This window comes from Cyprinodon variegatus, unplaced genomic scaffold (genome assembly GCF_000732505.1).
Source record: "Cyprinodon variegatus isolate N-32 unplaced genomic scaffold, C_variegatus-1.0 Scaffold478, whole genome shotgun sequence".
NCBI classification, from domain to species: domain Eukaryota; kingdom Metazoa; phylum Chordata; class Actinopteri; order Cyprinodontiformes; family Cyprinodontidae; genus Cyprinodon; species Cyprinodon variegatus.
In genome coordinates this window covers 50,176-64,096 of record NW_015150931.1, presented here as the reverse complement: position 1 = coordinate 64,096, position 13,921 = coordinate 50,176, and the positions used below count along the sequence as shown (strand labels likewise).

At 36.5% G+C, this 13,921-nt stretch overlaps 1 protein-coding gene across 2 annotated transcripts in view; it reads left to right on the top strand.

The window, feature by feature from the left end:
* Window positions 1-13,921, top strand: part of nr3c1 (nuclear receptor subfamily 3 group C member 1) — a 92,530-nt gene that overhangs the window by 30,068 nt on the left and 48,541 nt on the right. The gene's annotated exons all lie outside the window — the stretch shown is intronic.

Below are 13,921 nucleotides of genomic sequence, written 5' to 3'. Positions count from 1 at the left end.
TTTAAAGTCGACACGTCGAGATTAAACTCAACATGACATTTCAACTTTATTCTCGAAATGGCGAGTTTAAAGTCGACATGTCGACTTTAAAGTCGACACGTCGAGATTAAACTCAACATGACATTTCAACTTTATTCTCGAAATGGCGAGTTTAAAGTCGACATGTCGAGTTTAAAGTCGACACGTCGAGATTAAACTCAACATGACATTTCAACTTTATTCTCGAAATGGCGAGTTTAAAGTCGACATGTCGAGTTTAATCTCGTCATGGCAAAAATATTTTTTCTCTTCATGTGTGGCCCTAATACTCCGTCGTAGTTCTGCCTGAGTGGTGGAATACTTTCCATATTTTTTCTGAAAAGTTTAGACATGGGAAAAACACAAATTGATGCAATCTTTTGGATGTGGCTAAGGAGAAAACCTCAAAGGTACAAAGTAGATGCATACGAGATATTTACATAAAAAAGACAATTTATTGGAATAATTGTGATTAATTAATTATTGAAATAATCAGCAACTTATTTAGTAATCGATTAATCTTTAAATGGAGTATAGAGACTGTAAAACGTGTCTTTAGCTGACGGAGAAACCTACTTAGAGCAGTAGTTGTATTAAAATTGTAAAAAAAAGATAATTGTAAAGGTATAATTTGTCTGTCTAAATGCTCTATCCTGACCTCTTCTTGTGGAAAAGTTTTAGTTTCTCTTGTTTTTAATTTCTTAAAAACCTTTTGGCTATCTGATTATTAATCAATTAATCAAAAACGTAATTGACAGATTAATGATTGCAAAATAATCACTAGTTGTAGCCCTAAGTCAAATTAATTTAGCTGTTACAAAGTCTGGATAGTAAAACATTCAGGAATAGCATAATTCAGTGCAGTAAAATAAAAGTGCGAATCCAGCATCCAGCAGCTCTGCTGAACTGACTTCAAAATAAAAGAAAAAAATAAAATCCTCTTGCAAAAATCCTACTCAAACTCTATTTATTTTCCATTGTAGTATTTCCCACCTTTGAAATGCTTTGACTTTGAAAAACTGGTTTGAGGCTCTCTGGAGAGTAGTTGGATGCTCTGTCCGCCATGTTTATTGTGAAAAGAGGCAGCCGTCGTCTGGAGCCAAAATTAAAGGCACAGTCTTCCTGCTGCAATGGGAATCTGAGGAAAACGGTTTGAAGCCTTGTGGAAAATACTAAGAATATAACATAGATGAGGTCCTAAAGCTTCTATGTCAACTAAATAGATTTATGTGAATAAATTATTTTTTGTCTCTTATATCAGTGACTCACTATGGCCTTATTTTGGAGTCTGTTATTCTGAATTTCAAAGTAAGAGCATATGTAGATGACAAAGTTGATTTGTTAGTAAATAGTTTGAGCACATATGTTTTCATTACCACCTATAGATAGATTTGCATTTGATAATGAGCCAGGATATTAGTATTTTATTACAGTTACAAAACTTCACATGGGAGGAACATATTTTTTGGTATTTTCAGTAGATAAACCAACATCTTGCATGTGACACTTTTAATTTGAAATAATGTCTTCCTCTTGTTGCGAAAGCATGATTTAGAGGCCTCGTTCCTCTCAGCTTCAGTTGGAGGATTTGGGCGAAAATGAATACAACAAAAAATCTCTTTCTAAACTTGCTGATATCCCCAACGACAGCATCTTATAAGTTGTTTTTAAAACTGTGAACGTTTACAGCTGGAGCAGAGCCTTTATTTGACCAAGACACACAGTGAACGGGGAAGTTTTCCAAAGCACAGTGCAAGAGAAATACAGGCGTTATAACATCATTATTTTCTAGTATCAGATTAACTACATTGGTAGATTTTGCAAAGGCATCCTAGCGCATTTTTTTTAAGTGTGCAGGACACTGGGGGTTCTCTTCTTTTCTGCATCGTTTTAGCAGCAAACGAGTCAAGATGAGAGTATGATTAATTTTATATTGTGCATTGCAGATTAAGCTACATTCAGAAGGATAAACTATAATAGCATAACTTTATTTTGCACCACCGACGTCGCTAAAACTTTTATAATCCTTTTAAGTAAGACACAACTCAATGTAATTGTCCATTTTGCACCATATTTATTATGCACTGCAGTGAAGCTCTCTTAATTATTGCCCTTTTTCACCATGAGCTTTTAAACTGGTTTTCTTTTTCTCATTTACATGATGATCACTGCTGCACTTTAAATGGTAATGTTCATTTCACCATTTCATAAAATTACATTAAAGTTGAGAACGTATTGTTTTAGTTAGATTTTTTTTAACAAACATTAACGTTTCTAAACTCATCATAACTAATGAGTGCCAGATGATGTTCATTTTTTTCTTTTTGGTGCGTAACCAGACATGTTTTTGAAGACCTAGCTGCATTCTGGTAACATCTGAATACCAGCTGTAATAACAATAGTGGTTGTTGAAAAAAACAAAAGCACACACACAGAATAATCTTCTTTAAACCTCATCTGGTGTGAAACTCTTCACTAAACCATATTCCTAAAGTAGTAGTTTTAAGAAAGTAAGCATAGTTTGAGGTTTTCTCATAGTTTTCCATTTTTTGTCTATAAATCCTTGAGGTTTGGTGAAATCCACCATGTAGTGTTAAGAGGCAAACTGGGAGCAGTTTGAAAATATCTGCTAGAGGGTTTTATGGAAAGAATGTAAGGATTATTTTCAGGCCTCTTGCATGAACGACTTGCTTGTATATACAGAAGGAAAAAACCTGAATCTTCATGTAGCGTAGAGTGGTGCTCCCCAACCTGTTGCTATTCAAAGCGGGTGTGCGTTCAAGTAAAGCATTCTCACATGTTACCTTCTATTGAACGAATGCTCATGTTTTTTGGAAATGTGTCAATTTACTTTAAAAGCAAAACCTTGCTGTATTCCATGGTGTACTTATTCTTACACAGGCTCTGTTTTGAACATAAGTAGGACAGGTCTCTACAAAATCTGCATTTTATGTTTAATACTGATCATAGAAATTAGAATTTTATCTTTTCTTTTTTAAAATAATTTCCGGAGAAACCACAGATCTGAATATGGCCACAAAATTCCTAATTGTGCATTTTGAGCAATAGTGATATTCATAGACGCATTAATCCAGAGCAGTTTTATTTATATACTTTTTTACTGGATCAATAAACTTTTTTATTTTTACCTAAATGTGCTGAAATCTAAATCCACCCATTCCTATGCTACATAGAACCTTAATTCATACTGCAGTAATTAGAAAATGAATGTCAATGAGTTTAATAAATAGATAAATGAATTACTCTTAATTAATAACACTTATTTATTGAACAGTATGTCATAATTTCATATTCAACCCTTTAAAGCCCGATCCAAGAATAACAGAAAATTCCTTTTTTTGGTTTGAAGTCCTTATTTGGCCTTTTAACAAAATAAAAGTAAAAAGAAAAAACAGATATACATTTTTGATATTGATAATTTATTACTATGCGATAAGTCAAGATAATTTTTTGTGAAGTCTTCTGCCCTCTGTAATCAGGTATATCTGATTGTGTACAATAGGATTTTGAGCAAAGTTTTTACCATTAAATTATGCAAAAGGTGTGAGACGCAATTCAATTCTGAATATGACCAGAATTTTCCTATAAATATTTTTTAAATTATCAAACCACGCTATGTAACTGCTCTGATTCTCAGTTGGGATTCAGTCTCAGAGCCGGAAGCCTTTTTCCTCTTAGCCAAATGTGTTGACCAAAACGAACAGAGCCCAGGAACGGCGAGCTCTGATTAGCTCCAAATTCAGAAGGCAGGAGCTCCTGTGGAGATGAAGGGAGAAGTAAATATATTGGTGTGTTTGTGTCAGGGACAAGTTAATACATGCATCCTCTCTGGAGCTTACCACTGAAGCGTTTACTCAGAGATGGTGCTTTATTATGTTTGATCCATTATTGTTAACCCGTGGTTTAAAAAAAAAAAAAAGTGCTACTTTCATCACTAATTATTTTGTTTACCTCCATTAAATCAATGCGGCAGATGATGGGCTTTTTTTCTTTTTTTTTTTTTTTATAGTTGCTGACATTAAACTGTGTTCTTTGACTGCACATGTGCTTATTTGGATTTTCATTTTCTCTGCTGCTGTAAAGGTTTACCCGTACGAAAATAAGAGATGATTTATAAGCCTTCTATCTCTAAAAATAGAAATTGATTTCTTTATTTGCTTTTAAAAAACATCTGGGTTGAAACTAGCGATTATTTTGCAATTGATCACTTTTTAAATTGTATTTTTTCATTTAATATTTATTTAAGGAGGATTTTTTACCAGGTGAAACTAAAACGTTTCCACTTTAGGAGTTCTGGATAGAGCACACTGACAAACAAGAGTAGTTTTTTCTTTTTTTGTTATGATTACTGCTACAATGGGTTGTTCTGTCAGCTAAAGGCATATTTTAGACTCTATATACTCCAGTTAAAGATGAATCGATTACTAAATTAGTTGACTATCATTTCAATAATCGTTTAATCCGATAGTTTCAGCCCTACAAACATGACCTCCTATGGTCTAACATCAAACCCAATCATGTTTAATTCAGCCGGTGCAATATCCTCTAATTTGTTGACAGCAAAATTACATGCCTGTCACTATGTACAAGCTTGTGGCTTATTTGTATTTGTGGATTTGTGCATATGTAGATCACAATAACAAAAGTACATAATCCAAGTCAGCTGTTTATGGTTTCATGTGAGAGAATACTCAAATCAAAGAGCCTTTTTTCCCCTCAGCATGGTCTGAGATCACCACTGTGGGGATCATATCACCAGGCTTCCCGTAGGAAGCAGTCATGTTAGGATGGGAGGTATTTTGGCCTGCAATGCTCCCCTCGGTTGTCAGGATCTAAAAAAAAAACTTGGCCGGCTTTCTCTTTTTTTAGTTGCACCGGCCCCTGCTAGATCAGCTTTTATTGCTTCATCCTGCTGTTCTGTTATTTTTATCTTAACTACCTCATCTGTCTTCAAAGTTTTTATGAAAGTACCGACAGCGTTGACGAAATTTCAGTTACGAAATCTGTGAAAAATATGTTCATAATCTCATTCTTTACCTTATCTCTGGCATATGTATTCCTTTAAACTCGTTTGGTCTTCACCCAAGGGAGAAACGAATTCTAAGCTTCTTGGAGGAAATTTTATCGTGTTTTTTTCTAGTTAATGATTGTCTTCTTTCCTCATATGTGTGTCTGTTTACAGATGGACATGAGGCAATAGAATTGGCCTTTATTGTCAGTAACATCAGATGCAGCAACAAGAAAAAACTGGAATCTAAAGGTTATGGAGATCAAAACAGAAAAAAAAATCCCTTTTTTCACTTATTCTCTCATAATGTCATGTTTCTATCAAGATTAGGTTTATGAATTTATTCCAAGTTTATTTCAGGCCAAGATAACATAACTCTCATCAGGGGTTGCTGTAACAGTCAAACAAACGTTGCATCAAGTTTCTAATTATTGATAAATATTTAACTATGTGCAACAGCAAAGTATAGGACTGCACTACTATACCTCTGACCTGAGAGGAATAAAATAACTTTGTGTAATAATTTAAATAATAAATGTGTGAGAGCTATGTCCTAGGATTTAAACAAAATATATATGTAGGACAATACTGCATGTTATTTGGTTAACCATATAACAGTTGAGTATACTGTTGTTCAGAGCTTACACATAATAAAGTTCAGTGGCCGTGGGTTGCAGTCGCCTTGTCAGTACGTGATTTCAGACCTGCAAACTCGAAAGTTAAATCAGCAAACAAAAAATTAAAGTTAACAATGGTGCATAACACTAGGGGGAGATGATTATCAACCGCTATGAGACCAGAAAATAGACATTACTACGAATCAAATATTTATGTACTAAACCTTTAGCAAAAACATAAATGGGAATCCATTCAGGGAACAACTACATTAAAGTAAAGGTGCGTTTCCCTTGAATAATTTCATTCATGCTTTTATCAAGGGTTTGGGCCCATATAAGGTGGTAATCATCTCCCACTAGTGGTATGGAGCACTTCTGTTATGATGCAATAATTTACAGCTTTCTTTTAACGCTTTTGTGCTTTTGTGCACCATGTTTCCTTTTGGCAGTTCTCTATTTTCTTTGATTGCAGTTCTGTCTCCTTTGCAGCATTTTTTCTTTGAAAGCGTTTTTTAAATGTTTGTACCTTTTGAAATAAGTATGTATTTACAGTACATGGTGTGTAGAGCCCTCACCAATGTAGTACAGGCCTAAAATTATCCCCTATATTAAATAAGACTCGCATGTTTTCAAAAACGCTGTTCCCAATGTGGTTCATGGGTTGATAGATTTTTTGGAGATTTCCAATTGAAAGTTTGGAATCAATGCTATATTAAATAAATCACTGGGTGTTGGATCCTTACATTCTATCTATGACTGATCTTGATTTTTCAAAATCAAGATAGTTTTAAACAGTTAAATCACTCTCATACGTGTACGGGAAACAAAGTAACCGTTATTGAAGTGGCTGACATAGGAGACAGCATCAGCCAGTGGAGAAGGGTCAGTACTGTGGCAGCTGGGGCCCTTCCTCTGACTTTTTCGCTTGGAATGTCTTTGCAAACTCTTAAGGATGCTGCATGAAAGCATATTTCTTTTGGAAATTTATAACACAGTTGTAAAATATTGGCTTACTCTGCCAGGAATCTTACATGTATTGTATATGAATATATTTGTAGCACCGTTGCCTCACAGTAAGAGGGTCCTTGGTTTAAGTCCCAGTCTGGGGTCTTTCTACATGGTCTTTGCATGTTCTCTCTTTGCATGTGTGGGTTCTCTCTGGGTACTATGGCTTCCTCCCTGCCTTTCACACATGCTGGAGATATACAACAGCTGCCTTTGATTCTGACGGATAATCAGCGATAGATGCATGAATGGATGGAATTTACTTCGTTTAGCCACTCCCAGGCTAATTTACCAAACCTGTTCTTAATCAAGTAATCACGTATAGGAATTGCCTTAGAGAGTAAAGTACGTCTAAAAAATCTTAAAGTCTAGAAACTATACTGAAAATAAAAAGAATCGAGAACAAATAAGAAACAAAAGATATTGAGAGATTTCATTCTTGAAAGGGTAACAAAGCCAAATTAGCTAAATTAACTGCAGGCTAACCTGAAGTACCCATAGAGAGACTCTCCACTTATCTTTAAGGTCAGTGTTCAAGCCTCTTCTATACAAAAGAGACTGGGCAATATATTCCTGCATGGCTGAGTATTAAAACCAAAACCGTGAGGCTCGTCTTAACATTTCCAGAACACATTTGGATAATCCTCAAAATGTTTTGGGAGGCATTTTGTGGGCTGTAAGACAACCATTAAGTTTTCAGAAGCTGTTTATTCCGTTACATCTGGTGTAAAAGTGTCGGCATTTCACTGAAAAAGAAAATTGTACCGACAGTAGAATATGTTGGTAGTATTATGATGGTCTTGGGATGTTTTTTGCTGCTTCGGGACCTGGAAGATATGCTGTTATAATTGGAACCATTAAATCTACTGTCAACCACAAAACACTGAAGTAGAATGTTCATCAGTCTATTCAAGGGAGACACTAATTTGGATTCTGCAACAGAACAATGGTCCAAAACATATCAGCAAGTCCGACTCTAGGTGGTTGAAGAAAAACACTAAGACTTTGGAGAGGCATAGTTAAAGTCTTGACCTGAAACAAGATGCTACCTTCTGAAGCCGTGCCGAGAACAGTCCGAGGACGGTTGAGTGTAAATGTCATGCAACTGAACTGGACCGTGCCAGACACAACCGAACCACAGTAGTACTCGGGACGGTTCAGTTGTTGCCTGGTTCTCTGATAACAAAGAGCACACCGCGTCATCTCAGACATCATAAAAATACTAGCTTCCCTACCGTGCCACAAGATTTCCAGTCATGATTTTGCTTAAAAGTGTGATGAACCTCATCGTCTGTCGTTATTTCCTTCATCTGTAAGCCCTGATTAGACTTATCATTTGTCTTATCCAATTCCCAAAAGCTGACTCTGTTAAATAAATTCACCAAAGGCTGCCTTCTTCGCCTGACTCTCCGCAAACAATGCAATATCACAATTATAACCAAATATAACTTTATGAATGTTACAGGCGCTGCCATATTGATTTGCTTGATTCCCTCCTTCAACCCTAGAGAGCAGTAGTACCGTAGATCTACACTACGAGGCGAGGAACCACGCTAGCATGATGTGTAAACGGTCGTAAGGAACTTAGCTCGCCAATATTAAAAGAATAAATAAATCCATATTTCTGTTATAAACTCCACCTATAGTCGTTGATGATGAATAAAAATTTTTTTTGGAGAAATCGTAATTGGTAATTGACTTTGGCTGTGATACATTTGGTTTCTATTTTTGAGTGGCGTCACTGAAACCTGCCTCAACATCGCTGAGTGCTCTGTCATTCATCACGTCTTTATCAAGTACAACCAGTTGGGCCGGGTTTGAATATTTTTCAGCAGCCTAAAAGCTTAGATAATTGCGTCTTTTTGTTTGTTTTTAAGTAGACTGACAGGAAACGGGCTTGAAAGAGAAGGGGGGGACATGCCGCAAAAGTCAAAAGGCTTGGATTCAAACCCGTGACGGCTGCTATGAGGACAGAGGCCTCTGTTCACGGGTCACACACCTTACCTCTGCATCACCCCTGATATGTTTCAAGAAAATGTAAAACGTAGCTTCCTGAAGAAAGAATAAAAATATCAGGCTCTGTGTAAAATCTAAAAATACTTTCTTCATGCTCATTCCCATTCTGCAGCCTATGCACCCACACGGTTGGCCTCCTGCCCTCACATGATTCCTTCCTTGTATGTCAGCAGAATTCAGTTTGCATCTTCAATGCCATTAATCTTTTTGCAGACAGACATGGTGGGCGTATGTAAATGTAACCCTCCATTAGTAAGCCTAAGCTTTCTCTGCTGCTTGCTGCTGTCTTAGACGTTCCTTTGAACCTTAGCCCACTTGCTCCAACAGCTTGCTCTGCGACACGCACTTGGCTGCAGCCACAAAGTTCAAAACAAGGTTTTAATGAAGACAAATGTAAATTCGGTCATCAGAAGTCTGCAGGCCATCCCCACATTGAACCCAATGACAATGTATCAGCATAGATGTAACAGAGAGATGCTAACAGGCTGTAATCTAATTGTCTACTGAACAACAGGAGTCGCTGTCATCTGTTCTCCTGATGCCAACAGTTATTTTTATTTTGGTCCATTTTTTCTCTTGTTCGGAAACATATTGTTAAGCTTTGGACGAACATGCAGTTGCCAAAATAAATGCATTCCTGTAGCAACGCTGTGCTGACTTTGAAGAGTGGATCAGATGCTTTACTTTTGTTTCAAGCTCGGATTCTAACTCAAAAGAGTTGAAGAATAAAGGTAATTCCAAACAAATCTCCTAGACTTTTCTGCTTTAATTCTGTCTACTAGCAGAAAAAATTAATTTTAATTCACTTGTGATCTTTACTCTATTTGCTTTATCAGTTAGCTTTGCAGTTATATTCATTTTTAAGATAAACGAGCCTTACAATCTGTCAAAATTCATCTTGACCTTTGCATTGAGCAATAGCTGGATAATTTATTTAGAATCCCAAAAGGAGAGGGAGAGTTAAAATAGACGGACTCCTCTAAATTATCTAGAGGATGTAATAAGTGGATCAAGGATGACATTTTCCTGTTTAAACTACAGAAGCAAGTTATCCATTAATCAACAAATCATAAGATAATTGAGCTCATCACTCACCTAACCAGTAATTAATAAGCGGCCATTTTGCTAAAAATCCATTTTCTCTTGTATCAGAAGAATACATCATTATTATTATATTTTTTTTTACAATATACTGAATTTAAAAAATGTGCATCATTATATTTCTTATGACTTTCTTTTCTGCTAAATGTTTTGAATACTGACTGAATAAACACAAACATGTTTTCTAACACATTATTAAACTTAATTTCTAAATTAACAGCAATAGATTAGTTTACTCGATGAAAAAAGATTAATAACGTGAAACTCTTCTGATTTTTCATTGTAAATAGATGTAGATTATCCTTTAAAGATAAATCTGTCTGAAACACTTTATTGCAATGAAATAGATGGTAACTGTGATATAGCTTTCTATATGTAATAGAATCCAGTACTCAGTGTGAGGAGAGACATGCTGTTAGCAGTATGTTTGGAATTTCTAAAAATTTTTACTCTATAACATAGAAGGCTGCATTTTTTTTTTGCAAATAAAAATCTCAAACTACTACTGCAAGCTAAAGGGGGAATTACCTTAGCAGGGAACTGAAATATCAAAGTATTGTCAAAGCTAAGAGGTGTAACTTTTGTCATGGGTTTGTTAGCCTTTGCACTAAAATTCCTATGTTTGGTAGTAAGAAATGGAAATAAGGGAGAACGACCAGGACGCACCTTCAGCCCAACAGATTTTAACCCAAGAACGGCCTGAAATATGAATAAAATAAATCTTTAGGTTTGACAAGCTTTTCATTCTGGGCAGGTGTCTCTGCCCGCTTCTTGTCTTTTTCAGATGAATGTTTCCATGTTTTCCGTTTCTGTTGTAAAACTTGTTTGCCTGAATTTCGCTCTGTCACAGGCAGCTGTCAGTTCTCAGGTGCAGGTCTGCATGACTTACCTCTTTAGATTGGGATCCTTCGCTCTACATATTGGCTGCATGGTTTGTAGCCCTGTTGCCTTGCAGCAAGAAGGTTCCAGGTTTGATTCCTGGCCTGTGATCTTTCTGCATGGAGTTGGCATGTTCTCCCTTTGCATGGGTGGGTTTTACTCTAGGTACTCCAGCTTCCTCCCACAGACCAAAAACTTGAATGTTGGGTTAATTGGCTTCTCTAAATTCTCCTTAAGTGTGTGTGTGTGTGCGTGGTTGTGTGTCTCTGCGTTGGCCTGCCACAGACAGCCAGCCCGTTCAGCGTGTACCCCACCTCTCGCCCATAGACTGCCAGAGATGGGCACCTGCATCACTGCGACGCTGACAGAGTAAGCAGGAGGAGATTGATGGATGGTTTTACATGTCTGGAGATGGCTTGTTGGCTTTCCAAACCATGGGATGGTTTCTGTTACTCCTTAATTATAAGGCACATTCTTTTTTGGCCATGGGTTGGTACTGAACTAGTAATTTGTGTTAACTGCCTAAATTGTTTTCCAATTACACACAGATTTAGCGGGCATCGTGACCTTCTAAGCCTTTTTGCACCTCCCTTTCCTGAAATGTGAACTGTGTCGAGCAGTCTTATTACTCATCATCTGATTTATGTACAGCTTAGCAGGTGTGGACATGATGGCTGGTTACTAAATCTTGTGAGAATGTCTCATCAATTGCATTAAAGCTGCACTATATATATCAGGAATATAGTGCCGTCGCAATATCAGTGTGTGTGCTTTTTTTTTTTTTTTTTTTGGAGTCCAATAATTGTTGATTAATATCTCCCAAATGCTTTGAACATAGATTTAAGATAATATCTTTGAACTGTGCACACTTGAATTCGCCTAAAATGTTAGAGGTTCCAGCGGTGTAAAACTTATGCACAGATAAGGAAGAGTTAAATGAATATTGTTGCCATTCTAGGATTCCTTAATGTCTTTCAGCCCCAGTTCTTGATTTGATTCTTACTACTTTTATCCTCCAATTAATTAAGAACGGTTCTTCAAAAAAAAAAAAAGCTTTCACTGTTTGCAGTTCATGTTTCAGTTTATGTTTAACTCTGCTCAAAACTGCCATTTTAAGCCATAACGATACCAAATATTAATGAAAAATGTACTCATCCAGTGCTGCAATATAGCTAGTGTTATTCACCTCATCTAGCTACAAGGAAATGCTTGACTGTGTGTCAATGTGCGTGTTTATATATATATATATAAGTGTGTGTGTGGTGCAGGGAACCTTGAATTGCTCCCAGCAGATTCGATTTGGTGCTGGCACATTGTGTGTCTTAAATCAGATAAATGACCAGGACCCTGAGGGTGCAGAGCTCCCATTTCCCCTGCTCCTCTTATGTAATTAGCTTTCATTTAGAACTTTAAATGCTTTAGCCCCCGCGAATTACGAAGAAGAAACGTCCTCTCTCCTCTTTTCACCCACTTTTTCTGCCTTGCTTTCATGTGATAAAAAGCGTTTTACTCTCAACCCATTTTTTGATTAATTAAACTGCTTTATTTCCACCAGCCTTCTCATAATCATGTTAGCAGCATTAAAGTGGAGTCATAATTACAGTTTTTATAAGGGCAACTGAGGTTTGTGCAGCCAATTCTCTTGTTTCTGGATGCAGCAGGAATTTAAAGCAAATACACAGCTGAGTGCTTTATCACAGCAGAAGGAATATTATTGATCGTTGTCATAAAAGCATAAAGTTTCACGATCTGAACCTTTAAGTCAAGGCCTAGGCAGTTTTAATATTTTAACCAAATTTCTCAGATAAAATGAAAACATTTCCAAGCAGCATGCACCTTCAGTAACAAGGAAAGACAAATATTGCACACAAGAACACATTAGTTTTGACTTTGTAAGTGTTTTTCCAGCTAGTCGCTTCAAAATGGCCTTCCAGACATTCTTAGGTCAAGCCAAAATAATCTTATTTCACCGTCTCTTCAACATGAATGTTTTCATGACCTCAGCTGTTAAACTCAGAGCTGTGCTTGAATCTCCGTCCATATATAGTAGGTCATTTATGCATTCAACATGTAACCTTTCAAAAAAGTTAAAACACAATCCACTGGAGTTTGTTTTCCAAGTTTGAAGACGTTTTGCTTCCCATCCAGGGAGCTTTTTCAATTTAAATTATCAATATTAGCGCTGAGTTCTAAGCTTTATTGCAGGGGTGTCAAAGTGGTTCCAGAAAGGTGCCGTGTGGCTGCAGGTTTTCTTTCAAACCAAACAATAGCACACCAGACTCAAGTCATCTCATCAAGTGAGTCCGATCTGAACATGGTGACTTGATGAGATGGCTGGAACGCTCTTGGAACGCTGCTAAACCTGCAGCCCTTTCTGGAGCCACTTTGACACCCCTGCTTTATAGAGTAGACCAAACAAAGCCTTGTTTTGGCTTAGAAAACATGCAAGTTGAACCGGAATGGGGAGTCGTCCAGGTCTTTGTTAGCCTGCAATACCCAGTACTGGTCTATACCTCTGAGGGGGCGTGGGGGGTTGGAGTCATTGTTGGCCTGGCTGACCGGGGGAGTTGTCATTACCAGTTTTCTAAGTAAAATTCTTAAGGAAGATTCAGTTTAGAGCTATGAGATGCTTCAAAACATTTTGGTGATATTATTTGTAAATATTGCAATGATAATATCAGGTGTGATAATGCCTATTTTTATCTTTACTCTTTATCTCATTTTTTCTTCCTCGGCTTGAAGCCTTTTTCGTCAGTTTCAGCCGAGTCTGCTGCTTTCCAAGCGGCTAAATATTACATTCGCATTTATAATGCATGTTTATAACATTTGGAATATATTCGGCAACAGTTATTACACTCAAAAACGATTCTATTTTTATATAAAATGTACAGACCTTGATGATTTATTGGCGATATACTGTAAAAAAAATTTATCATAATAAAACTTGTCAAAACTGAACAATTAAGTCAATTTGTTAGTGTGTAAAATGAATCTATAACTGTTTCTAATCACCTATTTGAAGATAAAATACAGGGAAATTACTATTAATAATTACAATAATTAGGGATGCACGATATAATCGGCCCCCTATCGGTATCTGCCTGTATCGGCCTTAAAACTGAATATCGAACATAGGCCACCCCACCGATATTTAACCCGATATTTGATCAGCTTCTGAGTTTCTAAAATCTAAAAACAAAAATACTACTTCTTCCTCAAAAAATTCTTTTTTCCAGACTCAAAAACTTCTAAAGAC